Source organism: Mesoplodon densirostris, chromosome 5 (genome assembly GCF_025265405.1).
Source record: "Mesoplodon densirostris isolate mMesDen1 chromosome 5, mMesDen1 primary haplotype, whole genome shotgun sequence".
Lineage (NCBI taxonomy): Eukaryota > Metazoa > Chordata > Mammalia > Artiodactyla > Ziphiidae > Mesoplodon > Mesoplodon densirostris.
The window spans coordinates 21,290,919-21,304,707 of record NC_082665.1 but is presented as its reverse complement, the minus strand read 5'-3'; positions in this window follow the sequence as shown (position 1 = coordinate 21,304,707).

Genomic DNA, 13,789 nt, shown 5'->3' with positions numbered 1-13,789 from the left:
CCATGGCAGAGATAAAAATGAAAATGATAAGCATAGATTAAATAGGAACGAATAAAAGAAAATAGAAAGGCCATGTCATAATAGAAATTCCTCTCTTTAAAAATAATGGTTTTCAGCCAAAAGCAAGGACAAGAGATATTGAGAATTCTGGCAAAATCAGTAATACAATTAGGAGCTGCCTCTCTCTTAGCAGTCATATGCCTGGTCTGAGAAATTTGGCACCCACAACAGACCACTGACTTGGTGCTTCTTTAAATTAATGATCTTTAAAAAACAAAGATCTCTTTAACATTTATTTAGTGAGGGAAGGGAGAACTTGAGAAAATTTTCTCTACAAAGCACAGATAATGTTGTGTAAAACAAGAAACTAATTTCATGTATTGAAATGTAACACTAAATATTACCTTATTTTGGTATCATGAATTTTTTAAATAGACAATTCTCAATTCCCAGAAAGGCACAAGAAAAGTTTTAGCAGATAATAAAATAAATCACGTACTGCATGTAAACAATAATGGATTTACGACTTACAAACTCTGTAATCCTGATCTCTTATATGGGAATGGTGGAGTTTTTATAATTATTAAGGGACATGAAATTGCTTAAAGCTATACTGGATAATTGTTAATTATGAATAAATGTTAATTATCATTAAATTTGCTTGTCATATGTCATCTAACTTGTATATGGTGGAGTGGCCTTTTTATCACAAAACTACTCAAACAAGAAACTCATATGAGCTTCTGCTTTGGGATTTAGAACTTTTCAGAGGAAGGGGATCTGTTAAAGTTTCACTAGTTATATAAGGAATGAGTGTGGATGTCTGAGTATGCCTAATAATTAAATCAATACAGAGAAAACTGACTGAGTGATGGGAAAAGGCAGATATATTGGCAAAACAAGTTGGATCATAAGGTGGTTCTATTCTTACTTTTATATGTGCCAATGACTCCAAACTTGTTTGTTTAAGTCATATTTAGTTGATTTTTTAATCACCTGGGACTGAGATTCTTTCATTTCAGTATTCCTGAAAAATGCAAGAGGTACTCTGTAGGAGTATTTAATTGTATAACTATGTTTGAGCTGTCAAAGGACCTCCCAAAACACTAGGAAATAGTTTTCTAATCAATGAATGATCAAATGAATGAAGAGACACAAACAAAGATAACATAAACCAACCTTGATTTTGAAGTATCAAGTTCCCTAAACTGGGTGAATGATAGATAGTATCTTTCTCTATTATTATAACAATGTGAATGCACAATTTTCTCTAAATAAAGTAATAATAATAATAACTTCACGTCTCCTAAGCATAGTGTACATACTTACTAAAAACCACTTCTACAAAGGTTTCCACTCTAAATATGTAATGCATGATCACCAAGTCAAATCTTGCTATGTTAACTTTTATATACAAATAAATCCCTTGAAAAATAAATTATAAATAATTTGTTTCAGACTTGTAACAGATTTATTTTCTTATGGAAATCATGATGTGAAGGACACACTACTTATCCCAAGAGAAAGAAGTACAATCTCTGGACGGAAGACATGGACTACACAAGTATAATGGAATAGAAGTCATGTTTGGTTGTTATATTTAAAAAAAAAATGTCCATTCTAAGTTCCCCTTTCACATGGAAAAAGGACTGAAGGACAGTTTATGTAATATTTAGAAATTAAATCTCTAATCTTTATTAATCTTGAGGCAGAAGATAATTTGATAGAGAAAAATATTATAACGTGAGATCTAAAATACCATACTTCCCACGTGGAACAGCAATGTAATATATTTTATATTCATGATTTTCAAAGAAAAATATCTATGTGCCATCTTGAAAATGGTGATGCAGACATAAGTACCTGCTCATTATCTTCCCGAATTCTTGTCAAATGGATTCTTTTTTGATAGAGCTATAACAAACTCAATTCATTTTTATATTGAAGGTTTATACAAAGTATCATAACATATGTCTTATAGAAAATTAAAACAATGAGAAATACTTCATTGTACTAAGTGTAGTGTCTGATATATAGTAACAGAGACTAGAGTCTGCAGATAAATTGGGATATAAGAAAAAAGATAATGAAATTTAAGACTTTTTTATTAAAATAACTCATTCTCTGAAGTTAGAGGGCTTATAAGGAAATATATATTTAAATCTAACATTAAAAAAGGAAGAAGAAAGTATGATGGTACAATGCAGCAAAGAGTAGTTCAATAAAAAATAATGTTATTCCAAAAACTTGGGCATATTTATTTTAAATTGAGGAATTGTTCACATATAATAACATTCAAAATGTGCAGTTCAGTGTGTTTTGACAAATGGATAAAGTTCTATAATTGCCTCTACATCAGGATACAGAATTAATGCATCATCCCATTAAGTTCCCACATGGCTCTGGCAATAACTGATCTATGTTTTTGCCTTTTCCCTACAGTTTTGCCTTTTCAAGAATGTCTTATAAATTGAATCATACAAAGCGTAGCCTTTGGTTTCTGACTTCTGTCATGTGTCATGATATCTTTGAGATTCATGCCTGTATGAGTAGTTTGTTTCTTTTTATTGCTGAGTAGTATTCATTGTATGAGTATACCACAATTTATCCAATTCTATTGATGAATGTTTCCAAATTTTGCCTAATATGCCTAAGATACTATGAACATTCAGGTATAGGTATTGGCCTTAAAATATGATTTCATTTCCCTTAAGTAAATGCCTAGAAATAGAATGGCTGGGTTATATGGTAGGTGCATGTTCAAATACTAAGTAAATGGCCCATCTATTTTGCATGGTTGTTGTGGTATTTTTTTACATCCTCACCAGCAGTGTGTAAGAATTTCAATTTCTTCATAATATCACTCATACTTATATGTTCAGTCATTTGAATTTTAGTCATTCTAATAGTTGTCTAATGCTAACTTGGGGTTTTAATTAGCATCTGCCTAAAAATTCATGATATTCACGATTAACTATCATTTTACATACTATTTGACATCCTTATCCTTCTTGGGTGAAATGTCCTTCAAGCATTGCTTATTTTTAAATTGGATTATTTTATTATTACTAAATTTTGTATTTTTATTTTCCTTTTTTTATTCTGGATATGCATCTTTTATTAAATATTTGCTTTGTAAATTTCTCTCCCAGTCTGTGGCTTGTCTTTTCATTATGTAATAGTGTCTTTTGAAGATATAATGTTTTAGCTAACAGATATCTAAGATATCTGTTTTATCTCTAAATTATAATCAAGACATTTCTTGCTTTTATAAGTCATTCTTTTAATATCATATTTAAGAAATTATTGCTTTACACAAAGTAACGGCTTTTTTAATGTATTTTTCTAGAAAGTTTTTGGGTACAGGTATCACATTTAAGTCTGTGAATCATTTTGAGTCAACTTTTGCATATGGTGCTGAATATGGATCAAAATTCATTTTTATGCCCATAGATCTAATTGTTCCATTACCATTTGTTGAAAAGACTATCCTTCCAAGACTGAAGTGCCTTTACATTATTTTTTGGCATCAAAACTTATTTATCCACATATATGTGAGAATATTTCAGGACGCTCTATTCTGTTCCATGTATTTATTTGTCTTCTTTATATTAAGTCTACATTGTTTTGATTAATACTTTAGAATCAGAAAGTAATGAGCCTTCCAACTTTTATTTTTAATAAATTTATTTATTTTATTTATTTATTTTTGGCTGCTTTGGTTCTTCGTTGCTGTGCATGGCTTTCTCTAGTTGCAGCCAGCGTGGGCTACTCTTCTGTGTGGTGTGCAGGCTTCTCATTATGGTGGCTTCTCTTGTTGCAGAGCACGGGCTCTTGGCACGTGGGCTCAGTTGTTGTGGCACACAGGCTTAGTTGCTTCACATCATGTGGGATCTTCCCTGGCCAGGGCTCAAACCCGTTTCCCCTGCATTGGCAGATGGATTCTTAACCACTGTGCCACCAGGGCAGTCCCTCCAATTTTTTTTAAGTTGATTTGACTATTCTAAGTCCTTTCTACTTCCACATGATATTTAGACTCACCCTTTTCATGGCTATCCTTTAAAAATTACTTTGATTTTGATTGGGATGGTTTCAAATCCATAGATAAGGTGACCAGCCAACAGATTATTTTGTATGGTTCATAGTATAAAAATAGTTTTTATATTTTCACAAAGAAGAAGGAGAAACAGAAGCAGAAATAAGAGTAGAAGGAGGAGGAATAGGAGAGATGGGTTGGGGAGTACAAGGAGAATGGGAGGGGAAGAGGAAGAGATGGAAGAAAAAGGATAAAAGAAGAAGAAGAAAAACAAAGTATGTATCTGCAAAATCTAGAATTTTTATTATCTGGACCTGTACAAAAAAATTTCGCCAATCATTGTAATAGATCAGTTTGGAAAGAACTATCATCCTAACAATACTGAGTCTTTACAAACAGTGGCAAACCATATATATATTTATGTTTCCTTTAGTTTCCATTCCCCTCCCTTTCCCTTTCGTTCCTTACCTTTTGGAACATGAGGAGGTCTGTCTTATGTGAGAGTTAGGTCACGAGTTGCAGGAGAAGGGCGTGGACATTGGTTGAGCATTGGCCTGGCACAGTATCTAAGAGCCCAAGGTATGCAAGGAAATCTTCCCTTTGAAGCAGCAACTGACATAGGGTGTTAGAACTTGAGAAGGAAGAAGAGGGCATCCATGAAAAGGTACTGCTAACTGTGGGTTTTCAGAGGCTAATCAAAGGGTGAGTGCACCCATATGGGAAGTGGCCTAGCTCACATTGTGGAATGTGTATGGTTAAAGGGTATCTGTGTGGGGAAGAAAGTGTAGGAAGCAGTGAGAGATTGGTTACATACAGATCAAATAAGGAAATGTATTAATGAGAATAGGAACCAGGTTTCTCAATGATAAGGAATAGATTTGGAAATCTGGAAGTGGAAGGCACTATAATAATACTAATGTTTTTATAAGTTGAGTAATTATAGTCAGTAATTTAATAATCCATATTAATCTTTAACATTTTTCCAGAAGATAAGCAGCATAGAATAATATTTTTTTCATTGTTTGTATACTTATAGTTTGAATACATTTCCAGAAGAGGTACATTATGTTTTTTTTGTTTTGCCTTGTTTTGTTTTATTGTTTTGTTTTGTATCATAAATTTATTTATTTATTTATTTTTAATTTTTGGCTGTGTTGTTTCTTCGTTTCTGTGTGCAGGCTTTCTCTAGTTGTGGTGAGCGGGAGCTACTCTTCATTGTGGTGTGCAAAATTCTAATTGCGGTGGTTTCTCTTGTTGCAGAGCACAGGCTCTAGGTGTGTGGGCTTCAGTAGTTGTGGCACTTGGGCTCAGTAGTTGTGGCTCACCAGCTTTAGAGCACCGGCTCAGTAGTTGTGGCACACGGGCTTCGTTGCTCCACGGAATGTGGGATCCTCCCAGACTAGGGATCGAACCTGTGTCCCCTGCATTGGCAGGCAGTTTCTTAACCACTGCACCATCAGGGAACTTTAGAGGTACATTATGTTTTTGTTCACAAACAAAATCTTATAATATAAGACAATGTTAGCTGACCAACCTGAGGTCATTGTTGGCTACAATTTGCCTCACACATTCTATCAATGCATTCAATCCGTCAGTATATCACATTCATTTTACCTTCAAAACATATCTAAAATATGAACACTTCTCATGTACATTTACTGCTACCATCTTGATTCAAGATGACATCTCTCTCCAGTATAATGTTCTATCTTATCTCAATACTTATACTACAATATTTCCCCTAAATGGATAAATTCTCCACTTAGCAGCCAGAGTTATCCATATGAACTTAAGTTGATGTATGTCATTCCTTTGCTCAAAACTATAACATGTTTCAGTATTTCGATCACAGTAAAAGCAAATGCTTATATACTCTATATGGCAAGATACTTTAGTCACCTTCCTGACCTAAATAACCACTCTTTCCCATGCTCACTCTTCTTAGATGCAATCTCTTTCACATTGTTCTACATATGCTTCTGCCACAGAGTATTTATACTGGCTATTCCCTCTGCTAATAATGGCATCCTCATAGCAAATTCTTTTCTATTTTGTATCTATGCTTGAGTCACAGCATAACGAAACTTTCCTAACCACATTATTTAAAACTGCAAACTTGGGCTTCACTGGTGGCACAGTGGTTGACAGTCTGCTTGCCAATGCAGGGGACACAGGTTCAGGCCCCGGTCCGGGAGATCCCACATGCCATGGAGCGGCTGGGCCTGTGAGCCATGACCACTGAGCCTACATGTCCGGAGCCTGTGCTCCGCAACTGGAGAGGCCACAACAGTGAGATACCTGTGTACAGCAAAAAGAAAAAAAAAAAAAAATATATATATATATATATATATATAACTGCAACCTACCACTCTTCTGAAACTTCACATTCCCAATCCTATTTACCTTGTACTACTTTCCTATAAGACATTTAGTATGAGCCTCCTAACACAAGATATAATGTATTAATGTACCATTTCAAATGCTTATGGTCTGTCTCCCCACAAAAAATGTAACCTCATACCAAAAGCATTTTAATCTATTCTGTATACGAGAATACCTCAAGAAATTATTCTATACTAAGGCATTTGAATATTTATGAATATTATTGAATGAATAACCTGATCTTTCTGGAATATTTTATGGTTTCTAATATACAGATGCAAGCCTGTGAATTAATAAAATATTAATGGTTCAGAGTTTGCTCTAACAGGGTATTTATGTCACCTAGATTTTAAAACAATGAATTCTCATTGTATGTAACATTTTGGCTTGTTTATAGTAGATATGGGGAACGATTGCTAACAAAAATAAAATATTTTAATACCACGAGGAAGTGTCTGACATCTTTATTTTCTACCCCTTAATCACACAGTATAAAATAATTTACTGTATTAGTTATCTATAATTTATATACATACCAGGGGAAAAGTTTAAGATCATACACTATTGTTAGAAATATTTAACATAATTTAATTATCTTTTATTTATTGTGAAATACATCGTATGGTTTGCTACAATAAAATCATATATTTAGATCAAGAATATTTCTTTGTACATGGTACAGAATTTTGACAGATCATAATTATTGATCAGAATAATTAACCACAAATCTTCTCATTTTGATAGGCATAATTCAAATTTAAACTTTTTAATTTATTGAAAATATAATTGATTAGATCAACTGAAACTTGTTAATTCAATCAGCTAGCAGCATTTAGCACTTATCATATCACCAGAGATAAGTAAAGCCTTTCAAATTTTAAAATGAGAAACAATTCCTCCTATTCTGAAAAATAAACCTGACATTTATGAAGGCTGTCTCTCTGAAAACCAAATTGTCTCGAGTTTCATTTGCATTTTTTCTCATGAGATGTCTCCTCCTTCAGAGAGATTACCCATTTTTTTTTACTTCCTATGTATTTCATTATCCATATGGAAGTGAACTGACTTAATATGTCTCTGTAATAATGTCTCAGGCACAAGAAATTAGCCCCTCTTTAAAGTGGTAGTGAAAGAGTGGAGTTAATCTAAAACTGTGATAACTCAGCCATAATACAACTGTGAAAATCTGTCTATATTATATCTATATCTATATATCTATATTATATCTATATCTATATATGTCAACATTTTAAAGATAATTCAAGAAAAGTTAGAACTAGGATGTCTAACTTTTTAGTAACAGAGGATACAAAGAAAAAATGAAAACCCGTGATGTTTCCAATCCCACTTATCCTGCTTTATTTTTCTATAGCATATAAAAACAATACACTTACCAACATTTGGAAGTGAAATAACTCTCTTGGTATTAACTGATAAGTTAAAGAGGAGTCACTCTGCAATTATGAAATATTTATGATATTTAAGAGATAACTCATCCCAGAAATGGAATTTGCTTCTACTGAGCTCTATGGAAATCAACTGTAAACTAGTGCTTAAGCAGCTGACATACCATGGCTGGAATTCATTGAGCCATGTGAACATGGATGTGGCAGATTCTGTCCCAGCTATGAATACTAATTAGGTAGAAGTGAGCTGGAAACTAAGTTTCTATTATATCATATTATTGCAATCCTGAGATGAGGCTTGGAGTACAACTCTATCACTGCAACAGAGGGGTCTCATGCTTTTCCAATCACTTAGTTTATAGAAAGCTTCCATCCAAGTAGTTGCTCTAAGTGCAGCCTTATTTTCTACCTGTATACAGTCCCCCAAATGGCATTGTTGACAGGAAATCTTCTCTATTACTACTACTAGTCTGTCTCCAGGAAGAAAATTATCAATTGTCAATAATTGATAATATTAAAATTGTAAATTTTTAAATTATCAATAATTTATTCCAATATATTTTAAGGTTACAATGGAAATTAACTGGGTAAAATAAGTTAATAAAAAACTCAATGGAATACAATATCTAAAAATATAATATCCACCAGAGAAAGTTATTTGGTAATAAAAATCATTCCACTCAAGTTAAAAAATTATCAATATAACAGGGAACTTTTGTTAAATTATCCACAAGCATATTTTCTAAATACTCTTTCTGAAAATAGAGAGTAGAAAAATAAGTCAGGATAACCTGCATTTTTTATGAGGATAGTATAATTTTGTAAATGAAACAAGAAAGCAATCTAAACTAACTATGAAATTAAATATGAAATCATCTGGTAAAATATTAAAATAATGAGCCATCATCAAATACTGTGGAAGGAGGAAATAAATATACAAGTAGGTTTATAGTTTCTTTTCATTTAAAACACAACATAAAACAAACTGCTGTTAAAGTAAAATAATACAAAGCTAGTGAAAAGCAGACAGTTCTGTGTTATATCAATCATCATCAGTGATGTTAAAAAGAGAAAAAAGAACACATAATAAAGAAACTCAAATCTCCCATTTAAAATGGCTGGTATATTGTACTGTAAGATTACCGCCAAGGGCAGTAATTAAGAATATCTGAGTGAAAAGCAAAATTAAAAAATACAGATAACTTTTAGATTATGTATATATATAAGAAACCAAACTTTTAGGTTTAGGGACATCTTGGGAACAACACAGCACTTTACTTCTTCTGTGAACTAGGGTCAGGGCACATTAGGTCATAAATCATAAAATTTTTCATAGGCATTTTTGGTTGACATCACAATTCTTAATAGTCATCATTACATAGAAGTTGACTATAGCATGCAGGCAGTCTATTGTGTAGCATATTTCTAGGCTTTATCACAGATGTAAAAAGATACACAAACACACTGATGTATATAATGGATTAAAAGATAAAAATTATATTACTATCATAATCAATGCATAAATATTTTGAAAGATTAATTTTAACATACAGAACTAAAATTATTATGTTTTTTAAATGTCAAAGGGTATTTATCAAGTAAACTTTATCAAACATCAAACTTAATGAGGAATCATTCAATCATTGCCATAGTCAATAAAAAAAAACTTGATGTATTTTATGGAGCTTTACATTGAAAATTGTACTCGTGACCCTAAGGCAAGCAATAGATCAAAAACAATACAAAACAAAGCTATTACTGAAAGGAATTAGGTTGAAGAGATAATCCAGATATTTTATTGATTCATTTGTTATTTATAATTATACAAAAATCCAAGAGAATCTGCAATAATAATCTAAAGTGAAAGATAAGAGAGTTCAATCAGATTCTTGTCAAAATACAAATATGAAAAAAATCAATATTGTTCCTATATACTACCAATAAACAATAGAACAACAAAATCAATCTTATATCAACAAAACTTATAATGTACTTAGTAATAAATCAAAAATGTGCTAGACCTTCTGAAACGGAACCAGGAAGAAATAGAAAATACAAACACACCAATCACAAGCACTGAAATTGAAACTGTGATTTAAAATCTTCCAGCAAACAAAATCCCAGGACCAGATTGCTTCATAGGCGAATTCTATCAAACATTCAGAGAAGGGTTAACATTTATCTTTCTCAAATTCTTCAAAAATATAGCAGAGGGAGGAACACTCCCAAACTCATTCTACAAGGCCACCATCACCCTGATACCAAAACCGGACGCCAATATCACTGATGAATATAGATGCAAAAATTCTCAACAAAATACTAGCAAAACAGGATCCAACAGCAGAAAAAAGGATCATACACCATGATCAAGTGAGGTTATCCTAGAAATGCAAGTATTCTTCAATATATGAAAATCAATCAATATGATACATCATATTAATAAATTGAAAGATAAAAATATATGATCGTCTCAATAGATGCAGAAAAACTTTCAACAAAATTCAACACTTATTTATGATAAAAACTCTCCAGAAAGTAGGCATAGAGGGAACATACCTCAACATAATACAAGCCATATATGACAAACCCACAGCCAACATTGTTCTCAATGTTGAAAAACTGAAACCATTTCCTCTAAGATCAGGAACAAGACAAGGGTGCCCACTCTCACAACTATTATTCAACATAGTTTTGGAAGTTTTAGCCAGAGCAATCAGAGCAGAAAAAGAAATAAAATGAATCCAAATCAGAAAAGAAGAAGTAAAACTGTCACTGTTGCAGATGACATGTTACTATACATAGAGAATCTTAAAGATGCTACCAGAAAACCACTAGAGCTAATCAATTAATTTGGTAGAGTAGCAGGGTACAAAATTAATGCACAGAAATCTCTTGCATTTGTATGCACTAATGATGAAAAATCTGAAAGAGAAATGAAGGAAACACTGCAATTTACCATTGCAAACAAAAAGAATAAAATACCTAGGAATAAACCAACCTGAGGAGACAAAAGACCTCTATGCAGGAAACTATAAGACACTGATGAAAGAAATTAAAGATGATATGAACAGATGGAGAGATATACCATGTTCTTGGATTGGAAGAATCAACATTGTGAAAATGACTATACTACCCAAAGCAATCTACAGATTCAATGCAATCTCTATCAAACTACCAATGACATTTTTCACAGAACTAGAACAAAAAAATTTCACAGTTTGTGTGGAAACACAAAAGACCCGGAATAGCCAAAGCAATTTTGAGAAAGAAAAATGGAGCTGGAGGAATCAGGCTCCCTGACTTCAAACTATACTACAAAGCTACAATAATGAAGATAGCATGATACTGGCACAAAAACTAAACTATCGATCAATGGAACAGGATAGAAAGCCCAGAGATAAACCCACGGACATATGATCACCTTATCTTTGATAAAGGAAGGAAGAATATACAGTGGAGAAAGGACAGCCTCTTCAATAAGTGGTGCTGGGAAAAATGGACAGCTACATGTAAAAGAATGAAATTAGCACACTACCTAACACCATACAAAAAAATAAACTCAAAATGGATTACAGACCTAAATGTAAGGCCAGACACTATAAAACTCTTAGAGGAAAGCATAGGCAGTACACTCTATGATATAAATCACAGCAAGATCCTTTTGAACGCACCTCCTAGAGAAATGGAAATAAAAACAAAAATAAAATAATGGGACCTAATGAAACTTAAAAGCTTTTGCACAGCAAAGGAAACCATAAGCAAGACAAAAAGACAACCCTCAGAATGGGAGAAAATATTTACAATCAAAGCAATTGACAAAGGATTAATCTCCAAAACATACAAGCAGCTCATGCAGCTCAATATTAAAAAAACAAACAACCCAATCCAAAAATGGGCAGAAGACCTAAATAGACATTTCTCCAAAGAAGATATACAGATTTCCAACAAACACATGAAAGGATGCTCAACATCAGTAATCATTAGAGAAATGCAAATCAAAACTATAATGGGGTATCACCTCACACCGGTCAGATAGGTCATCATCAAAATATCTACAAACAATAAATTTTGGAGAGGATGTGGAGAAAAGGGAACCCTCTTGCACTGTTGGTGGCAATGGAAATTTTACAGCAACTATGGAGGACAGTATGGAGGTTCCTTAACAAACTAAAAAAAGAACTACCGTATGACCCAGCAATCCCACTACTGGCCATATGCCCTGAGAAAACCATAATTCAAAAAGAGACATGCACCACAATGTTTATTGTAACACTATTTACAATAACCAAGACATGGAAGCAACCTAAGTGTCCATCAACAGATGAATGGATAAAGAAGATGTGGCACATATATACAATGGAATATTACTCAGCCATAATAAGAAATGAAATTGAGTTATTTGTAGTGAGATGGATGGACCTACAGTCTGTTATACAAAGTGAAGTAAGTCAGAAAGAGAAATACAAATACCGTATGCTAACACATATATATGGAATCTAAAAAGAGAAAAAGAAAGTGGTTCTGAAGAACCTAGGGGCAGGACAGGAATAAAGACACAGATATAGAGAAAGAACTTGTGGACACGTGAAGGGGGAAGGGTAGCTGGGACGCAAAGAGAGAGTAGCATTGACATATATACACTACCAAATGTAAAATAGATAGCTAGTGGGAAGCAACTGCATAACACAGGAAGATCAGTTGGATGCTTTGTGACCACTTAGAGGAATGGGATAGGGAGTGTGGGAGGGAGAAGTAAGAGGGAGGGGTTATAAGAATATATGTATATGTATAGCTGATTCACTTTGTTATAAAGCAGAAACTAACACAACATTGTAAAGCAATTATACTCCACTAAAGATGTTAAAAATATTCTAGAATATAAATTATAGAATATGAATATAAATTTATGTTATGGATAACCCTGACAGGATATTTGAATAGAGATAAATCACTATATCCATAGATTAAAAGATTTAATCTGCCATAGTAAAAAAAATTCTCTCAGTATTGATAATTTCAATTTAATATTAATAAATTTTGATTAAATTTTATTCAGAATTTTTTCATGTAACTTGACAAAATTGTTCTAAAATTTATATAGTAAAGGACCATGGATACCACTGTCATTTTGAAAGTGAAAAATAAGTAGAGAATGAAAGGTTCTTGTGTTCCTGGATATTAGAGTTATTAAGAGTAAACATTGACAAAGCTGCTTTTATAGGTTCAGGGAAAGATAAACATCTCAGTGGATGGAATAAGAACTTGGCATATGATAGAGCTAGACTTAAAGATCTATGAAAGAAATTAATGAGTGCCAAATTTTTCCAGCAGAATTTATAATCATAAAATTGTCAAGTAAATCAAAAATAAACAAAAATAATAATGTAATATTAATCTGAAAATCTCTAATGATGGCCTGGAGGTAGAAAGACCAAGAGCTTTTCCACTTTACTGGTGGGTGTGCAAATTACTGTAATTCTTTTGAGTGCAATTTAACTATATTTCTTGCAAGCAGCCTTTAAGACATCAATTAGTGTTTAATTAACAGAGCAATATAGCAACCCACTACTTATTTCCAAGTATATTGCCTAAAAAGAATTGTGTATGTGGACAAGTGTACCCATATTTCAGGGTTGTTTATAATAATAATATTATATTAGAAACAACATGTACACCAAGTGGTGTGATGTAAGTGTTTAAGAACTAGATATTTTGGTGGAAAAAAGTCTTGGTTTGTAGCAGTTGCCAGTCTTCATGACGTAAATACCAGCCCCTACGACCAATTTTGATCCAATCACTGAATATGATTTGAGAAGAAATATACATAATGGGCTTATAAGATCCTTTAAGGGCTAGCTCCAACACACCTGCTCATCGATATGAACATAAATAAGTGATTCATAAAATATACTATAAACTAAAGAATTGGATTAGATCTATCTGTATGAATATAGTTATATTATCA